Consider the following 17,707-nt stretch of genomic DNA (forward strand, 5'->3'; position numbering starts at 1 on the left):
CTTTGTAACAACACACACACAAATACAATACAAAGTGAAACTAAAGTTTTAAACTAATACCCATAGAGGGCGCATCACCTAGATAGGACTTTAGTTTCACTTTGTATTGTATTTGTGTGTGTTGTTACAAAAAGGTTTTGTAATCCCCGAAGATGTCTATGTGACGGAGACGAAATATTGGAAATATTAAAATTAGTTTTAATATTTCCAATATTTCCAAAGCCTCACACGTATTACAATAGTATTAATTACATTAATAATAATAATAATAATAATAATAATAATAATAATAATAATAATAATAATAATAATAAATTTGAATATGATTCTACATACTGAAAGTTAGTTTATTTGAAAAATCAATAACTGCATTGCTCCAAAATTCATTAATATCACAAATACTAATCAACATAACCTAAAAAATATTGTTTTTATAATGTATTACTATTAACTTTCATGTAAGTAATGATGCTAATCAAGTCATGTAGAATGAAGAACTGCTAAATCAAAAACAGATAACGAACGACATGCTGAAGACTGGTTTCAACAGAGAAGGAATAAATCACTTTATGATTTATTTTTCGTATAGTTTAGGCCAATTTTGCCCCTAGATTTTGTCTTCGTAGATCAACATTTATGCCTCCTGGAATCGTATGTTAGAAATGTGATGCAAGATGTTATCAACGTGGATGAAAGGCGATTTGAACGGATAGAAACTCACCAGGATAGAAATAGAGATAACACACGGCTGAACTTTTTGTTTCTATTTCCTGTTTGGTCAACACCTCGCGACAAACAGAAGTGTTAATCCGATTTTTCCAGAAAACTGACATCCTTATTGAGAGGGGTAGTCTTGCCAAGTAAGGAGATCTTGTGAAAGATCTCATGTTTTTGCTTCATCAAAGATTAAGCAAGCAACTGCTCTCTGGAGGGCGTACCCAAATAGGAAGTGTGCTAGAAGAGTTAACTCCCCGACTCGTGCAGCACTTAATACAATTCCCTTGGATATTAGCTGTTTGATTACAGTCCTCCAGGAAACAGCAGCTGAAAGACACAATCCTCCCCTCCTCCTCCTCCTCCTGAAGCAACTGTCGGGGTTGTAGGGAAAAGTTCAGAGGCAGTACATTAATAAAGGGATTGATCTGTCTTATTAATATTCCTTCATAAGCTTGAGATTTTGATCAGGACACTCCCTACTGTGTAAATACAGTTCATGTTATGCCCAGTGTTTTAGGCATAAACTTAGTGGTAAATATATTTGCCGGTAGGTGTCGCAGCTGTATAACTAAATTTGTAATTTATACCCCAGTAACGGCACACTATGTTCTCTTAAAAAAATGGAAGCTGTCCCCAATACCTATTTATGAAGTGACAGATATGAGAGGTTGTATTTAGTTATAGTCATCGGTCCAAATATAGAAGTAAAGAGAGGGCTCACAAGACTAGAAATTCATATCTTTCAGGTGTAAAAATATTTTTTCGTCCTAATTCTCTTGCTTTTAGTACGGAAAGCACTCAACGGTTTTACTGCTAAAACAGATATCCCCCTATGATTAATAAGATCGGCATTTGTTGTTTCGTTTTGTTGCCATAGTAATTCTTTTACTTGACAAGTTTTGAGCAGAAAGTAAAGACTCAGATGATGGAGCCAAATTTAGATTTCTGTCTGAAGGAAAACAAGAGTAGCATAAAGTCAAGATGATGTAAGGATAAGAAAGAAAAAGACGTGAAAAAGGATGCTGTTAATGCTTACAGTATCCAACAAATGGAGAGGATACCGTAACAGGGATTTGAAAGAATTCTTTCTTTCAAATCCCTGTTTCGGGAAAAGAAAGAATGACGAAGGGTATAAATATTTTTCTTGAATCTTACAGAGCTTTGAAAAGAAACGGAGGCAGAAAGATAAATAGGAAGAGACAAAGATGAAACAATACACGTATAGAAATATAAATAGAAAAATAATTGAAAAAAAATAAGTAGAGATTTATTTTCGATGAACTGGAAATAATAAAATTAAATATTATTGGAATAATAATTATTCCAATAATATATTATTCTATAATTATTATAGAAAAGGAAGTTTCTCTCTTTGTATTTCTAAGAAATACAAAAATAGATTCCAGGAAGTCTCTCAGTTCATCTTGACAGAAGTACATTAAAACATACAAACATTAGTATTAATCGAATTTTTATGTCAAAATTGTAAATGATAATTCCAAAAATTAAAAAAATTTAATTAGAAACATACATAACGTCATGATGCACACTTCTTTTGCATTTATTTGATTTTAACAAACGACATTTTTATTTTCTTAAAAATAATAATGAAACTGATATTTTACTTATAATACATAAAACTAAATAACTAAATAAAGATCAAACTTATTTTATAAACTTATGAAGTGCATCCAGCATTATATATTTTGCATCCCTTTAATAGAATAGCTGACAGCTTTGGTATCAATGGAAAGAAAAGTCCTTTTTAGGACTTCCAGGGTAACAAATGGCAATGCTGTATCCAATGAAGTTTTAACTGAGGCTCGGCTATTGCCGTTACCCAGCCATGACTATAGCTTTCTAGCTCAATAACACTCCATCCACACAGATTTACTTCATTCAGATGACGGGATAAAGAGTCAAGGACTCAGTCCATCGCCCAGTTCTTTTAAGAATGGGCAACGTGACTTGGAGATAGGAGGAAACGACCGTGAGATGTGGTGATGATGATAAAAGGACTTTTCTTTCCATTGACAATTGACAAGACATAAATGTCAATTGTCAATTGTCAATGGAAAGAAAAGTCCTTTTTAGGACTTCCAGGGTAACAAATGGCAATGCTGTATCCAATGAAGTTTTAACTGAGGCTCGGCTATTGCCGTTACCCAGCCATGACTATAGCTTTCTAGCTCAATAACACTCCATCCACACAGATTTACTTCATTCAGATGACGGGATAAAGAGTCAAGGACTCAGTCCATCGCCCAGTTCTTTTAAGAATGGGCAACGTGACTTGGAGATAGGAGGAAACGACCGTGAGATGTGGTGATGATGATGATTAATGATTAATAATGCCCTTGGTGGGTAAAGCTGTAGCCAAAGAAGTTCTAAGGAAGGCTTGGATATTGATGTTGCCCTCCTGCCATGATCAGATCTTTAATAGCTCAATAACACCTTATCCTTACACTGTCCTCTACAGATAACTGGGAAGATGAAAAGCATTCTGGCTTCGCCCCTTTAAGTCAGTCCTTATAAGGATGGGCAACGTACACAAATCTGTATTTAAAATGGCAAGAAGAACAACCAACTGCATATTATTATTACTACATTATTAGCACAGTGCAGGGTCAATAAACGGGCGATGAAGGTGGTTAGTAGAAGATGAATAAACACAATATAAATAGTTGACGGATATCAGTAATCATGAATCTCAGACAGACGAATTGAACGATAAACAAACATTATTTTATGATCCAGCGTAGATATATTTTCCGGTTTTCTGTTGATCATCTCAAACAATCTTATTAATTACCTTCGTTTGAGTATAAACCCACGAGAAATGTTTTAAGAGAATCGAGCCTACGCTTAGCCGGATATATCCTCAAGTATTCTACTCTAATGAGGAACTGTGCGGTACTAATAAATTGCCAGTTCTTTAGTTTATTTGAATCGAACTACTTTTTTTTTTCTTTTCCTTTAGGAGAGATTCTCCAATACGTGAAACGAGTTGCAGAATCTCTTTTAAATTTTTAAAGTTGTTATAAACGAGTTTCAAAAGTTTTAATCTCGCTAATGATGTAGAACATCTCACCTTAGGCTCTATCATCGAACTTGTTCAGTATACTTTAAAATGTTAGTATAGTTTAAATTATTTTTACAGATAAAACGAACTACGAATCATACATAGAAAGTTAACTGTGTCTTCTATAATTTATAAAATACCTTTAATCTGACTTATGCAGTACTCTTTTTCGAAATCAGCATTTGTATCAAATGTATGAATTGCATTTCGTTCGTATTCTAATTGCCCGGATGTACACACATTCTATTATTCTATATAATTAATACAAAATTCATTACGCTATGTCCTTATCCTTATAAGGACTGGCTTAAAGGGGCGAAGCAAGAATGCTTTTCATCTTCCCCGTTATCTGTAGAGGACAGTGTAGGGATAAGATGTTAATGAGCTATTAAAGCTCTGATCATGGCAGGAGGGTAACAGCAATAGCCGAGCCTCAGTTAGAACTTCATTTGCTACAGCATTGCCATCCATTACCCTCCAAGGGTATTAATCACCGCATCTCACGGTCGATTTTCTGCCAATTTCACTACATTATGTGACAATTCACATTTATCTCTTTAGGGGTGAAGCAAAATGATTTTCATATTCCCCTCTATCTGTTTTGGTTACAGTGAGGGTAAAATTTATGAGAAGTTTGCTCGTCCTGAATGGGCATGGAGATTATGCATCGCCAGAGGAGGCTAATATAGCTTTTGGTCTTCTATATTTGAATATGACCGTTGCCTCGTATGCTGCAGCTTGCTGAACCAAATCGTTGCGGTATTACACTATGTCCTTACAGTCCGTACAAGGACTGGCTTAAAGGAGCGAAGCAAGAATGCTCTTCATCTTCCCCGTTATCTGTAGAGGACAGTGTAGGGATAAGGTGTCATTGAGCTATTAAAGCTCTGATCATAGTACGAGGGTAACAGCAATAGCCGAGCCTCAGTTAAAACTTCATTGGCTACAGCATTGCCATCCATTATCCTCCAAGGGTCTAAAAAAACAACTCTACCAAACCACCATTACACTATGTCCTTATCAGGACTGGCTTAAAGAGGCGAAGCAAGAATGCTTTTCATCTTCCCCGTTATCTGTAGAGGACAGTGTAGGGATAAGGTGTTATTGAGCTATTAAAGCTCTGATCATGGCAGGAGGGTAACAGCAATAGCCGAGCCTCAGTTAGAACTTCATCTGCTACAGCATTGCCATCCATTACCCTCCAAGGGTATTGGATTAAATGAATCAATCACCGCATTTCACGGTCGATTGATTCATCCATCTTAAAAGCTTTCCTCACCATCAATTAAGGTCCTTATAAGGACTGGCTAAAGGAGCGAAGAAAGAATGCTTTTCATCTTCCCAGTTATCTGTAGAGGACAGTGTAGGGATAAGGTGTTATGAGCTATTATTAAAGCTCTGATCATGGCAGGTGGATAACAGCAATAGCCGAGCTTCAGTTAGAACTTCATTGGCTACAGCATTGCCATCCATTACCTTCCAAGGGTATTGGATTGAATGAATTAATCACCGCATCTCACGGTCGATTGAAACTTCACCCAAAATCCTTCTTCATAATATAGGGTCTAGCTACTCACTGAGGAGACCTCAAAAAAGGTTGAAACCGGTCTGGGTAGTGACCTCACTCATAATGTATTGCTGTATACATCTCTTGGTGAGATGTGCTTTATATTATGGAAAATACTTTTTATTACATATTATATTATGTTATTTATTATTTATTATATATTATATTATGTTATTTATTATTTATTATATTATGTTATTTACTATATATATTATTCTTATGTTATTTATTATTTATTATATTATGTTATTTATTATATTATGTTATTTACTATATATATTATTATTATGTTATTTATTATATTATGTTATTTATTATATAATGTTATTTATTATATTATGTTATATTATGTCCTTATAGTCCTTATAAGGACTGGCTTAAAGGGGCGAAGCAAGAATGCTTTTCATATTCCCCGTTATCTGTAGAGGACAGTGTGGGGATAAGGTGGTATTGCGCAATTAAAGCTCTGATCATGGCAGGAGGATAACAAGCAATAGCCGAGCCTCAGTTAGAACTTCACTGGCTACAGCATTGCCATCCATTACCCTCCAAGGGTATTGGATTGGATGAATCAATCCAAAATTCAGTTTCCCCACCGTTATATTATGTCCTTATAGTCCTTATAAGGACTGGCTTAAAGGGGCGAAGCAAGAATGCTTTTCATATTCCCCGTTATCTGTAGAGGACAGTGTAGGGATAAGGTGTTATTGAGCTATTAAAGCTCTGATCATGGCAGGAGGGTAACAGCAATAGCCGAGAGCCTCAGTTAGAACTTCATTGGCTACAGCATTGCCATCCATTACCCTCCAAGGGTATTGGATTGAATGAATCAATCACCGCATCTCACGGTCGATTGTTCCCTTATTGCATTTATTTTTACTTTACTGATTGATTAAAATAAGAGGTGTTACTTACAGCAATGGCATGATTAACTGTAGCAATAAAAGTTGATAAATACCATGATCAAGAAAAGTATAACATCAAAAATACCCACTATTTGTTAACACAGACATCGAAATTGCCATAGGAAATTCCCTAACTTATTTATCTCGTCGAAATACGTAAATATTCTGCAATAAACTCCGGCTATCCCATGTGGAACTGGATAATGCTTCCTATCATTTGGACACATTATTCAACTCTGGAAGTGCGCCTTTAAAGTGGGATAAGCTCATCGAATGCAACACTTTGCATCCAAGTATAATTTCCAAATGTATTCGGTCCCAAATGCTTCATGTTCTGCGAGAGACTTTGTTGTTTGTCATGAATAATAAAGTAGATCATACGATTAGAAAGAGATTCAACTACATAGGAAATACGTGTCTTAGTATTTTAGTTAGTTCTCTTCTCTTAAAATACAAAAATAGAGGATATGCAAAGTGATCAGGGGAAATGTCTTGTTTCCTTTTAGTAAAGCGTGAAAGAACATTTTTTTAAACTCTGTTTCTTTAATATGTGAGCGGGTAACCCAAATCAGTTGTCAGGAAATCAACTGCTCGATGGGCAAGTCGGAGATGGGCATCGTGTGGGTGACAGGAGACACCAAAGCAATCTGCGATAGTAAGTTTCGGGTGGATACATGTCTTGCGTAAATATATTGCTGATATCGGCGTGCGGATATTTGCTGATGTGTGTGTGTGTGTGTGTGTGTGTGTGTGTGTGTGTGTGTGTGTGTGTGTGTGTGTGTGTGTGTGTGTGTGTGTGTGTGTGTGTGTGTGTGTGTGTGTGTGTGTGTGTGTGTGTGCCAGCTGACTGAGTCATTTGTTGCATCTCGTAATGTGTATTTCCGTTTTCTAGATCGCCGAGTAGCTGTTACCTCCTCAGAAATAAATAAAATGCATAATTTCTTGAAACTAAATTTGATGTAAACTATAACAAGAGAGATTTTGCTCTCTTCTATGCTATAAACAAAATAAGGTGATAGGAATAAGATGGAAAGATTTTTTCCCCCGTTCTTTGAATATTTATTGTTGTAATGGACGTTCCATTATAGTAAACAAGAAAGAATGAAACACATCAGAAACAACCAAATTCAAATAAGTTTCCATTTGGTCTACGCACAGCTCATAGAAAAACATAATCTGCTGTGTTTTTTTTAACATTTCGTAAATCCGTGTTTCTTTATAGCATTGTTATTTATTAGAATTTCGAGTCTCCATAGCTCCGTTGGTTTAGAGGAGTCTTTTGGTTATAAAGCCTCAGGTTCGAATTCAGTCTGCGATATGGGGAACCTTTATCAGGTGTTTGCAATCAAAGGACAAGTTAGCCGTTTACGTATGGAGGTAGAGGATTGTCCTACGGAAACTCATGTTTTACGTCTCTTAAAACAGGCAAATCAGCCAGAGAACATGCGCAATATACAGATATAGGGCACTACGGGATTTACTTTCGAATGCAGGGTAAAGTGTGGATCTACGTGTAAAAGTGAATCATAATCATAATTAAGGATATTTACCACTAAATATCCTGTTTTTAAGCATATGAAGAAGATGAAATTCATCTGAATTTCATCTTCCAGTTGTAATGATTCACAGGAACGCCGAATTTTTCAACAGAATGGTTGAGCAAACATTAACATTTAAATTTAAAGACAACGAAATGTTGAAATTATAGATTACACAAGGGGATTTGGCCACTGTTTCTAGGGGGTGCTGTCTTGTTGGCAGAGTTTTAGCATATCCGCTATCCAACCAACAGATAACGGATTCGAATCCCCCAAGGCCATCGATGTTTGTGATTGTCTTTAGGTGGGAGATGAATTTTATCGTCTCTTATAAGACCACCGCCTAGCTTACTGGAGGCCTGGAGTGGCTTAAAAGTTCAATTTTTCGGTCTCTCGAGCAAGGATTCCGGACTAGGTAAAAAAGGAATTTTAAAAAATACAAAAAAATTACAAAAGAATCCTTAACTGACCCACGGACTATGTGCTGGACCACCTTTAGAACTGCTTTGATACAGCAGGGTATCTAGTTCACGAGGATCGGGAACCACACCACAGGTTTCTATCCCGAGTATCCATAATGAAAATTATTGCATTTCCATTAGATTTGCCAAGGGCGGGTTCCAGTCAAACACCACATTTGACGTCGTGCCAGTTGGATTTGGATAGATTGACTGACTGATGCGAAGGGATACATTAGGTTTCAGTTACTGTCATATTCCTGTAAATATTTCTAGAATTATTACACGAGTATGGCAAGGTACCTGTTGGAAGTGTCCACAATAAACTCAACGGTGAGTAAACCTATGAGTGAGTGTATTTGTTCAGTTCTGTTCAGGTAGGCTGCGCCATTTAGTTCTTACTATATCAAGGCGCCTACAATGCCAAGAAACCCGCCACAGGTCATCACCTCTTATTATTGTAACCAATCACGATAGGTACATAGCTTCGTGCTGTTCTTGTTACTACACCCCTGTTCTTTTATTTGCATATAGTAACTAAAGCCAGGATTCAACAATATCTAAGTGCGCTTTTTTTTTTTTTTGTAGTTAGAATTGATGTTTCGTTGATGTTCGAAGAGATTTTTGCTTTGCCGACCTTATTCGTAGCTGCTTATTTGTGTTGGATAGTCTGTAGCTTCCATAGCTCAGTTGATATCGACGATGCCCTTCGCTTGGAAACACCTGGATTTGAATCCGATCTAGGTTACGAAGAATCCATATAAGGGTTTTCAAATGAAGGTATTTATTTATTTAGCTTATGATGATACAAAGCAGTGATCCCCCTTTTACGGGGATACGGCACCATCTCAATAATTTCCCATTTTTATCCGGGTTCGGGAACGGTATAGCTGACGAATCATGCCTGTGGCTGGGTCTTAAGTATTCCTCACTGTAATCCGTATGCGTTCACAAGGCCGGTTTGCCTGTTCTGAGGGACGAAAAATTCGAGTTTCAGGGTGAACCTTCCCCCCCCCCCCCACACACACACCTCCATATGAGACTAACTAACTCACCTTTAGTCGAAACAGACCAGATAAATGTTCCTCGCGACATAGACGGCAATCGAACAAAGGGCTTCGTTTATACCGACTGAATGTTTTCTCCCTAAAACTCGGGTTTGTATCCAGCGAAAAAGCAAACCGGATATGCAAATTGACGCACTTTGCAGACAATACATACCTATTGATTACATAAAACTAGGCATCGTATCCTTATGCATTAAGTTAGGCCAGCTAAGGATAGTTTGCTAGTCATGGATCGTCAAGGCCCTTACTTACTGGTACTGGCACTTACCAGTGATGAGATGCTCAATTATGAGCTTTCTGTTTTCTTCAGCTCATTTCTTTAATTTTTTTCAACTCGTCTAATGAATATCCATTTTAAGTAATTAGTACAATTGAAGTTTAATTATTTGTTATGTTTATTTTTGTAATTCAATGAATATTATTTATATAATAATATAGAAATAATTATATTTTATAAAAATTAAGTTAAATTAAAGCTTTATTAAAATTTTATTGAAAAATATTAATAAACCTGTATGAGAGCTATAACCTCGGAGCTTAGTCCTTTTTAGGACTTCCAAGGTAACAAATGGCAATGCTGTAGCCCATGAAGTTTTAACTGAGGCTCGGCTATTGCCGTTACCCAGCCATGACTAGAGCTTTTTAGCTCGATAACACCCCATCCACACAGATTTTCTTCATTCAGATGACGGGATAAAGAGTCAAGGACTCAGTCCATCGCCCAGTTCTTTTAAGAACTTTAAGAACTACAACCTCGGAGGAATCGGGGATCAATCTACCGTGAGATGCGGTGATTGATTCATTCAATCCAATATCCGTGGAGGGTAATGGATGGCAATGCTGTAGCCAATGAAGTTCTAACTGAGGCTCGGCTATTGCTGTTATCCTTCTGCCATGATCAGAGCTTTAATAATAGCTAATAACACCTTATCCATACACTGTCCTCTGCAGATAACGGGGAAGATGAAAAGCATTCTTGCTTCGCCCCTTTAAGCCAGTCCTTATAAGGACTATAAGAACTACAACCTCGGAGAGAAGACCATGCCCTTGGAGGGTAATGGATGGCAATGCTGTATCCAATGAAGTCCTAACTGAGGCTCGGCTATTGCTGTTACCCTCCTACCATAATCAGAGCTTTATATTTATAATTATATATAGCTCAATAACACCTTATCCTTACGCTGTCCTCTACAAATAACGGGGAAGATGAAAAGCATGCTTGCTTCGCCCCTTTAAGCCTATTTAAATTAGTCCTTATAAGGACTTATTTACTTATTTAAATAGCGGGAGGAATCGACCGTGAGATGCGGTGATTAATATACCCTTGGAGGGTAATGGATGACAATGCTGTATCCAATGAAGTCCTAACTGAGGCTCGGCTATTGCTGTTACCCTCCTGCCACGATCAGAGTTTTATATAATTTAAGTAGTTATTGAACATAGCAATTGCATAACTGAATTTCCTTGTATACTTTTTTTGTTTCCGAATCAAACCTGTTCGTATTGGACAATGAAACTTTCCATCAAAATTATAAATATAAAATATAATATAATATAAAAGTTAGTTTGGTCGTATTTTATCTCCGAATATTTTCAGGGTTAAAATTGGTCCTTCCTTATCTTAAAATCGGATCCAAAAATGCATGGTGTCTAATAAATTCAGTGTTGTTGTGATACACTATTTTGCGTCTTTACAGCTTTACTTTATGGGATCATTTTCAGTGCCTTTATGTCTTTTTTTCCCTTTAAAAGTGAACCAAAATTTGAAACTCCGGAAAGGTTGTGGAATGATTTTTTGCAACATCCAGGTTATTTTTTGTAAGGATTAAAGACTTATCCGATGTTGAGGTGCCTTCAAAATATTGACTCATTCTATCCATACACACTTTCTTTACATGACAGCGATTTCTCCTTTGTACAGGAAATACCGATTGCATGGTTCTATAGTATCAAAAGAAATGCTTCAGTTGCATTTTTTTCTATAACTCTTCATTTGTAAAAATGAAGGGGAAAAAAAAGCTATTCTGAACTCAACACTTTCACTTCAGTTTTTGCCATGTTGATAGTAAAAAACATCTTTTGATGTGTGTAGATCTTCCTTTCGTAAAACAGTTTTTTTTTCTTTCATTTAAAGAATGGAGAACTCACGAAATGTTGAAAGTGTGTCTAAGTAACCAGGAAAATTTGTCCATTAGCAGATGCAGTGTTACGACTATACACACACATCTGAGCAAGTCATTTTGTAAGAATTGCACGTCATAATTTCAGAGTAAAATGCGTTGTTTTCTAACTACCAATAGAGTACATCTTACGTCAGCATTTAATAATGTTTCCAAGTACTTAAGGATTCATTGCTAGGTATTAGCAATGCTTTAATTTTCCACTTCCTTCTTCAAAATCTCATTATATAAGGACGGCTGGAGCAATAACCTATAGTGGGAATTAAAGTTAGTAAAAGAAAGAATTTCAGAAAAAATGAAAAAAAAAAAAAAGACCGGAAAAACTTACCTCGATTTGAAAAACCTTTATAAATGGTTTGACTTTTAACTTAATTTATTTTTCCTTTGCTGTCTACACATCTCCCTCTCTCCGTCGTTAAGGTTGGATACATTCCAACACAGTGCTACATAAGAAATAATGGACCGAATACTAACTAGTATTTGTATGAACGGCTGCGTGTTCTATGGTCGATTTTACTGAATTGCAGAATAAAAACCGTGTTTATTCAGAGAGAAAAACTGTCTGGAATCATAGAAAAAAAAAGGTCTACAAAACGTTTCCTCTAATCGGCGACCAGACATGAACTTTTAGTGGTCTTTCTGTAGTCATCAATTGATGGATGTTACCAAGCTGCTGCTCAGGCCAAGATGGTACTCATGCAATATGAAATAGAGTTAGTCACTAAATAGAATTATGTTTCCAATAGTATAAAGGCCTCGTTTTTACTAAAAGGGGATGTCTTACGCCTCCATATACTTTTTGAAGTAATATCATAACCACAATGGGAGATACGATGCAACGGTGTCTATTTACCACACAATCCAACATATATTCCACATCTTGAGAAACTGTTCACATTGAACATTACTAAAGTGTTATAAATAAGTATTTTTAAAGCTGAAAAAGGGGATAGATTACGGTTCTTCAACAAGACAAGTGAAATTGTGATTCTGAACTCAAGTACCAACAACGAGAATAAAGATAAACACTATAACAATATCATTCATCAGGCCTGACTTGGAATATTCACCTTGCCATCTCATGAAAAAGACATGTACGTAGCCGAGAAACCTAAAGCAAATTGCTATGAAGATTCTCATTGCCATGCTTTAATGGTTGTCCCGAGATTCGCTATCAAGAAATGCCATTATATCTGACAGTGGCGTGTTGCTTCACAGGCATCGGTTATCCAAATCACTGTCAACAATTAAAAGCTTCCATACAACATGCTGCATTGGGAACACGTCCTAAGTGAGGTGTCAATTGTTCCTAATTACTCTGCAGTGTAGAATCAAATGATATTACATCTACAATAGAGAATAGTTGGAATATACCACAGCATTCTGTTAATCCAGTTTTTATCTGACAAAGCTTCCCAATAATAAACAAGATAAAAAAACTAAATATCCTCGTCACATGATCCATTTGAATCTCCGTTAATATATGTTTAAAACCGACTGTTCCACATTGCGCTTTTTTTTTATTCTGACAATTGTTGCAAATTATTGTAATAACATAAAAATCCTCAGCCTTAGTGTTAGAATACTAATGATTGAGGTCCGTATTCTAACTTGGAGCATACTTAAAGTGTAATTTTCTACTTAATTTCAATCCATCTGGGGAAAAAAAAAACATAGAAATGACAGCAGTCAATGATCAAATAAAATTCCGGTGTTTATACAGTGATATAAAGTGAACCCTTTACCGGTGACGTTCTAAGGGAACCTGAGAAATGCACCACCAGTACAATTCCCGGGTGGGATAATTTTTGACAACACTGTATTTTCAGATACTGTTTTTGTTCTTCATTTTTAAAACTACATACAGTTCAATCTTCGTTATAGAAGAATAACTGACAGGAAAGACTAGTTAAGAATTATTTGAAGCGTAAGTAAAAGGATGGAAAACTCTTCTTTGTCATTGAGCTCCCTGTAGTAAACAAAAACCTGAGAAAATTGATTCCTTTATGTTACACAAGACAACATAAAAGAGACGGAAACTTGTACATCAAAGATCAGGCCTCAGTGGTAGTATGAGTCTCTTTTTTTGTAGTCCTTGTTCATATTCTTTTAAGTTGTCTATTTAAGAAATACATGAAGACATAATCTACACAAATTCTATATTAGTAATACTATTTCTTGCTTATCATACGTGGCATAAGCTTGCTATAAATGTTTTTGAATTATACAGTGTTTAATCAACCATTGTTGATTAAACACTGTATAATTCTATATAATGTAAACACTGTATAATGATTAAATACAATGTTGACATCCCAGATTGCTTTTTTTTTTTTTTTGGCCAATTTAAAAAAAAACAAATCACATTACAGCAGTTGTAACTCAGTTTTTGACTTAGCTCTGGTTTGATGATAGAAACATAAAAGACATTTGAAAAATAAGAAGTACTGTATATAATAACTTAAAAAGAAGCTCTCAAAAACAATGGGGCAACACAGCATTAAACAACCATTAACCGATATTGCAATATAAGTTAAAAAGATAAGCACACTATACATTATTTTTCAATATAATTTGATTTAATAATCATTTCATAATTTTTTAAAATATTTTAAGAATTTACATATAATATATATTTATAAATAATTTTATTAATGCTTAATAGAAAAAAATATAAAAATTAAGGATTTTGTATTTTATTTTTGGATTCTCTTTAAAACACCATCAAGAATTTTAAATGATTTGTCTATAAAAAATTTTAGAGGCCAGTCATCAAATAATATATTAATATTTGATGTAGATTTACTTCCAAAAGTTGAGCTGTAAATTGTTGAGTAAGTATACATGAAAGAGGACAAATATGTGATGAACGTTTGTACAAGAACTAAGAAAAAATTTTTTCGCTAGTAGTGACCTGATTTTTTTATGCCAATGATAATCAGCATTCTAGCGTCGCATATTACATATTATAAAGAAGTATTTGAGTAATACCCGACTTGCGTGTCAATTACAGGACTACCTTACTCTTTTTTTTAATTGTATTTCAGTAACTTCATCGAAATTCTTTTGTTTTGCAATTTATTGTGAACATTTTTGACATAACTAACCAGTGATACATTCAACTTCTTATTATTTAAGAGAATATGCGTTCTCATTTGCATCAAAAATTAATTTGACTCACCGGTGTTATTCATGTGAATAAATAATATAAATAAAACCTTTTCTAGAAGAATCGTATGTATCTATTACATTAATTTAGTCTCTCAATGTGCATATTATCCCACTTTTGGTTGGAAATTTTAATAAATTATAATTGGAATTGTTATTAAAATTATACGATGAATTTTAATTATTGTTTCAATGAATTCTAGGGGCAAGCTTGAAAGTTTCACATGATGAAAATAACCCCTCTTTCGACATGGGTGGATTTTAATCAAATTTAGTTTTAGGATCGTACTCAAACATCGGAAGCTTTAAGATCATCTATAACAAGTGCCCTGAACATTGATCTGCACAGTATCCTTGATTGGGGTGAAACAACCTAGTCAACTTCAATGCATCCAAAACGAAGTTTTGTTTGTTTTCTTGTAAAAAAAGTCAAGACCAAATCTCTCTTCTGGGCTCTGTTTTTCGTGTGCGGGAGTAATATAAAAATAAATAAATGTCGTTATGAGGCTAACTTTTTAGATATATTTCTCAAACTAAGAAATAATTACATTTGTTTTGTTCGTCAATACGTAAGTTATTCTAGGAATATACCTAGAAAGTTTTAATTAAAATTTCCTGTCTATAATCCTGATAAACATTTCTCCAGACATCCCAAATTAAACTGAGCAATTTTTCAAATTACATATTACAATAACTCCGCTTGATTGAATAGAATTTAATTAAAATTTGGGATTTAGAATACACACAAAAAAGATTTTTGACTTCTATGAATGAATATTTATTGAAAGTATTCGAAACGTCATTAAAAGCCCTCAGTGGATTACTGGATTTAATGAAACTTAGTATTTATTATGTCTATGAAATTATTTCGAGGTATTTTAATTTGATATTTATTGGGAAACTCACTTTACCAAGACGGTTTCTTTAGTGTGACAAATGCCGTAGCCCAGTTAGTTGGAAACCGTTAGTTGCGAATCCAAATCTAGGATGTCAGGAATCTTTATAAGAAGTTTTTCTAGCAGAAGGTGAGTTAGCCATTCTCGTAGGGAGGCGACAGAATTTTTCTCCCGAAAATTCGAGTTTTGCATTCTCGCAAAACGGCAGACAAACCGACCATAAGAACACACATGGCTCCCATAGCATTGGCTGCTTCGGTGGTAATTCCATATTTTCCATAAAATTAAATTATTCCATAAAATTCCATAAAACTAAATTATAATACTTGATCACATGCTTAATAATAATAAATAATTATTATTTAGCTATGTATGATTATCTTAACTCTTAAAAGGCTACTGAAATATTCTAATTTGTCAGAATATTACAAAACGATTTTACTAAAAAATTACAGATTAACTAGAGATAATGAACTTTGAAGTATATGTAAGATTTAAAATTTGTGAAACGAAGATTGTCAAAACTGGTCGTAGCTCACGCATCCCTTAATTTTCCACTACGGTGTCCATAATGTTGCCTTCACCAGCTGAAGAGAATATTATGAAAAGCACTTCTATAAAGACTGGATATAAAACGCAAACAAATTTTGATTGAATACAATGAACACGTGACATTGGTAGAGAGTTATCACTATACGTGTATTTTAACAATTAAATACTTGAGTAATATTTTATTAAATTTAAGAAATAATAAGGTATTATTAAAAATTATATAATATTTTAGAAGAAACTTAAAATGTATTTTATTTGCTAAATAAAGATTAATTTTATAAACACCATTAAGAAACTATTATACTTTTGATATAAGTAGGAGCAATACAATATTTCGATCACAACCGTTACAACTATTATTGGTTAAAATATTCATATTTACATTTTGGGAGAAACAAACGTGTTCTTACCTTCAAAGTCTTCTATGGAGAAATCTCGAAGACTGTTTTTCAGGGGAAGATGCCGTACCGACACACTTAAAGAACGCTATTCACAGAAAGTTTGTCACAAGCTTGCTCTCAGGAGTTGATTAGCATCAGCTCTCTTATAACCATGTTGTTGCCCCCAAGTAGACGAGTCGCACATGCGCAATGACAAAAATCGATGATGGCATCCTTTCTCCCTTTGGAAGAACACGTGCTTCGGATGAATTCGAAGAACATGTAACAATCTGACGACTTTTAACGTATCGACGCAGGAGTGGGTATCTCTCTATATGTCTGAAGGGAAGAAACTGAATGGGTTACACGACTTAGTCGGTAATTGCTTCTGTCTGTCGCACTCCCTCATTCATACAGTGTTTACGTCATTTTCACGCATACTTTGGTAGTTGACAGAAATACTTAACGTGTTCATAGAAATTATACTGCAAGATGAGTGAAATCGGTAATGATTTTGTAACTACATTAGCCAACTTCCTTATAAATACAACTGTTGGGGAGAAAACCAACATGGCTACCTTATAGAAGGACTGGCTTAAAGGGGCGAAGCAAGAATGCTTTTCATCTTACCCGTTATCTGCAGAGAACATCTGTAGAGAACAGTGTAGGGATAAGGTGTTATTGAGCCATTAAAGCTCTGATCATGGCAAGAGGGTAACAGCAATAGCCGAACCTCAATTAAAACTTCATTGGCTACAGCATTGCCATCCATTACCCTCCAAAGGTATTAATCACCGCATCTCACTGTCGATTCAACCCCTCTCAACATTGTACCCTCCCTTGACATTGTATTAAATAATAAATGAAGAACAACTATAATAAGTGTTTAAAGGATTATTGTCATATCAAATAATACATAACAAAATTTCTAATATTTAATTTACTTTCCCTTAAAATATATTAATATTTCCGTGAAAGTAAAAAAAAAAGAAAAAAGAGAAAGATAATGGAAGAGCTAAAAAAAATCAAATTCGTTTGGCATTCTTTTTACGTCACTAATAAGCAGACGAACATATTGTGATTGGGCTGTACAACTTTCCAGAGTTTGTATATATATATTCACGATTATTTCCTTATTTAGCATTTCAAGTATACACTTACTTCATTATTAAGTATTTAAATGTAAATATATGCTTA

The 17,707-nt window shown here is 34.8% G+C and overlaps 1 protein-coding gene across 2 annotated transcripts in view; it reads right to left on the minus strand.

Annotated features, from left to right (window-relative positions):
- Nucleotides 1-16,663, minus strand: part of LOC150105127 (xibalbin-1-like) — a 60,411-nt gene extending 43,748 nt beyond the window's left edge. For both annotated transcript variants that reach the window (XM_090396165.1, XM_090396164.1), the window contains exon 1: nucleotides 16,541-16,663. The gene's annotated coding sequence lies outside the window, so the exon portion shown is untranslated. The remainder of the gene's footprint in view (nucleotides 1-16,540) is intronic.
- Between the last annotated feature and the right edge of the window lie 1,044 nt (nucleotides 16,664-17,707).

Source organism: Typopeltis vanoorti, chromosome 7, assembly GCF_054136105.1.
Source record: "Typopeltis vanoorti isolate ZY-2024b chromosome 7, IOZ_Tvanoo_1.0, whole genome shotgun sequence".
Lineage (NCBI taxonomy): Eukaryota > Metazoa > Arthropoda > Arachnida > Uropygi > Thelyphonidae > Typopeltis > Typopeltis vanoorti.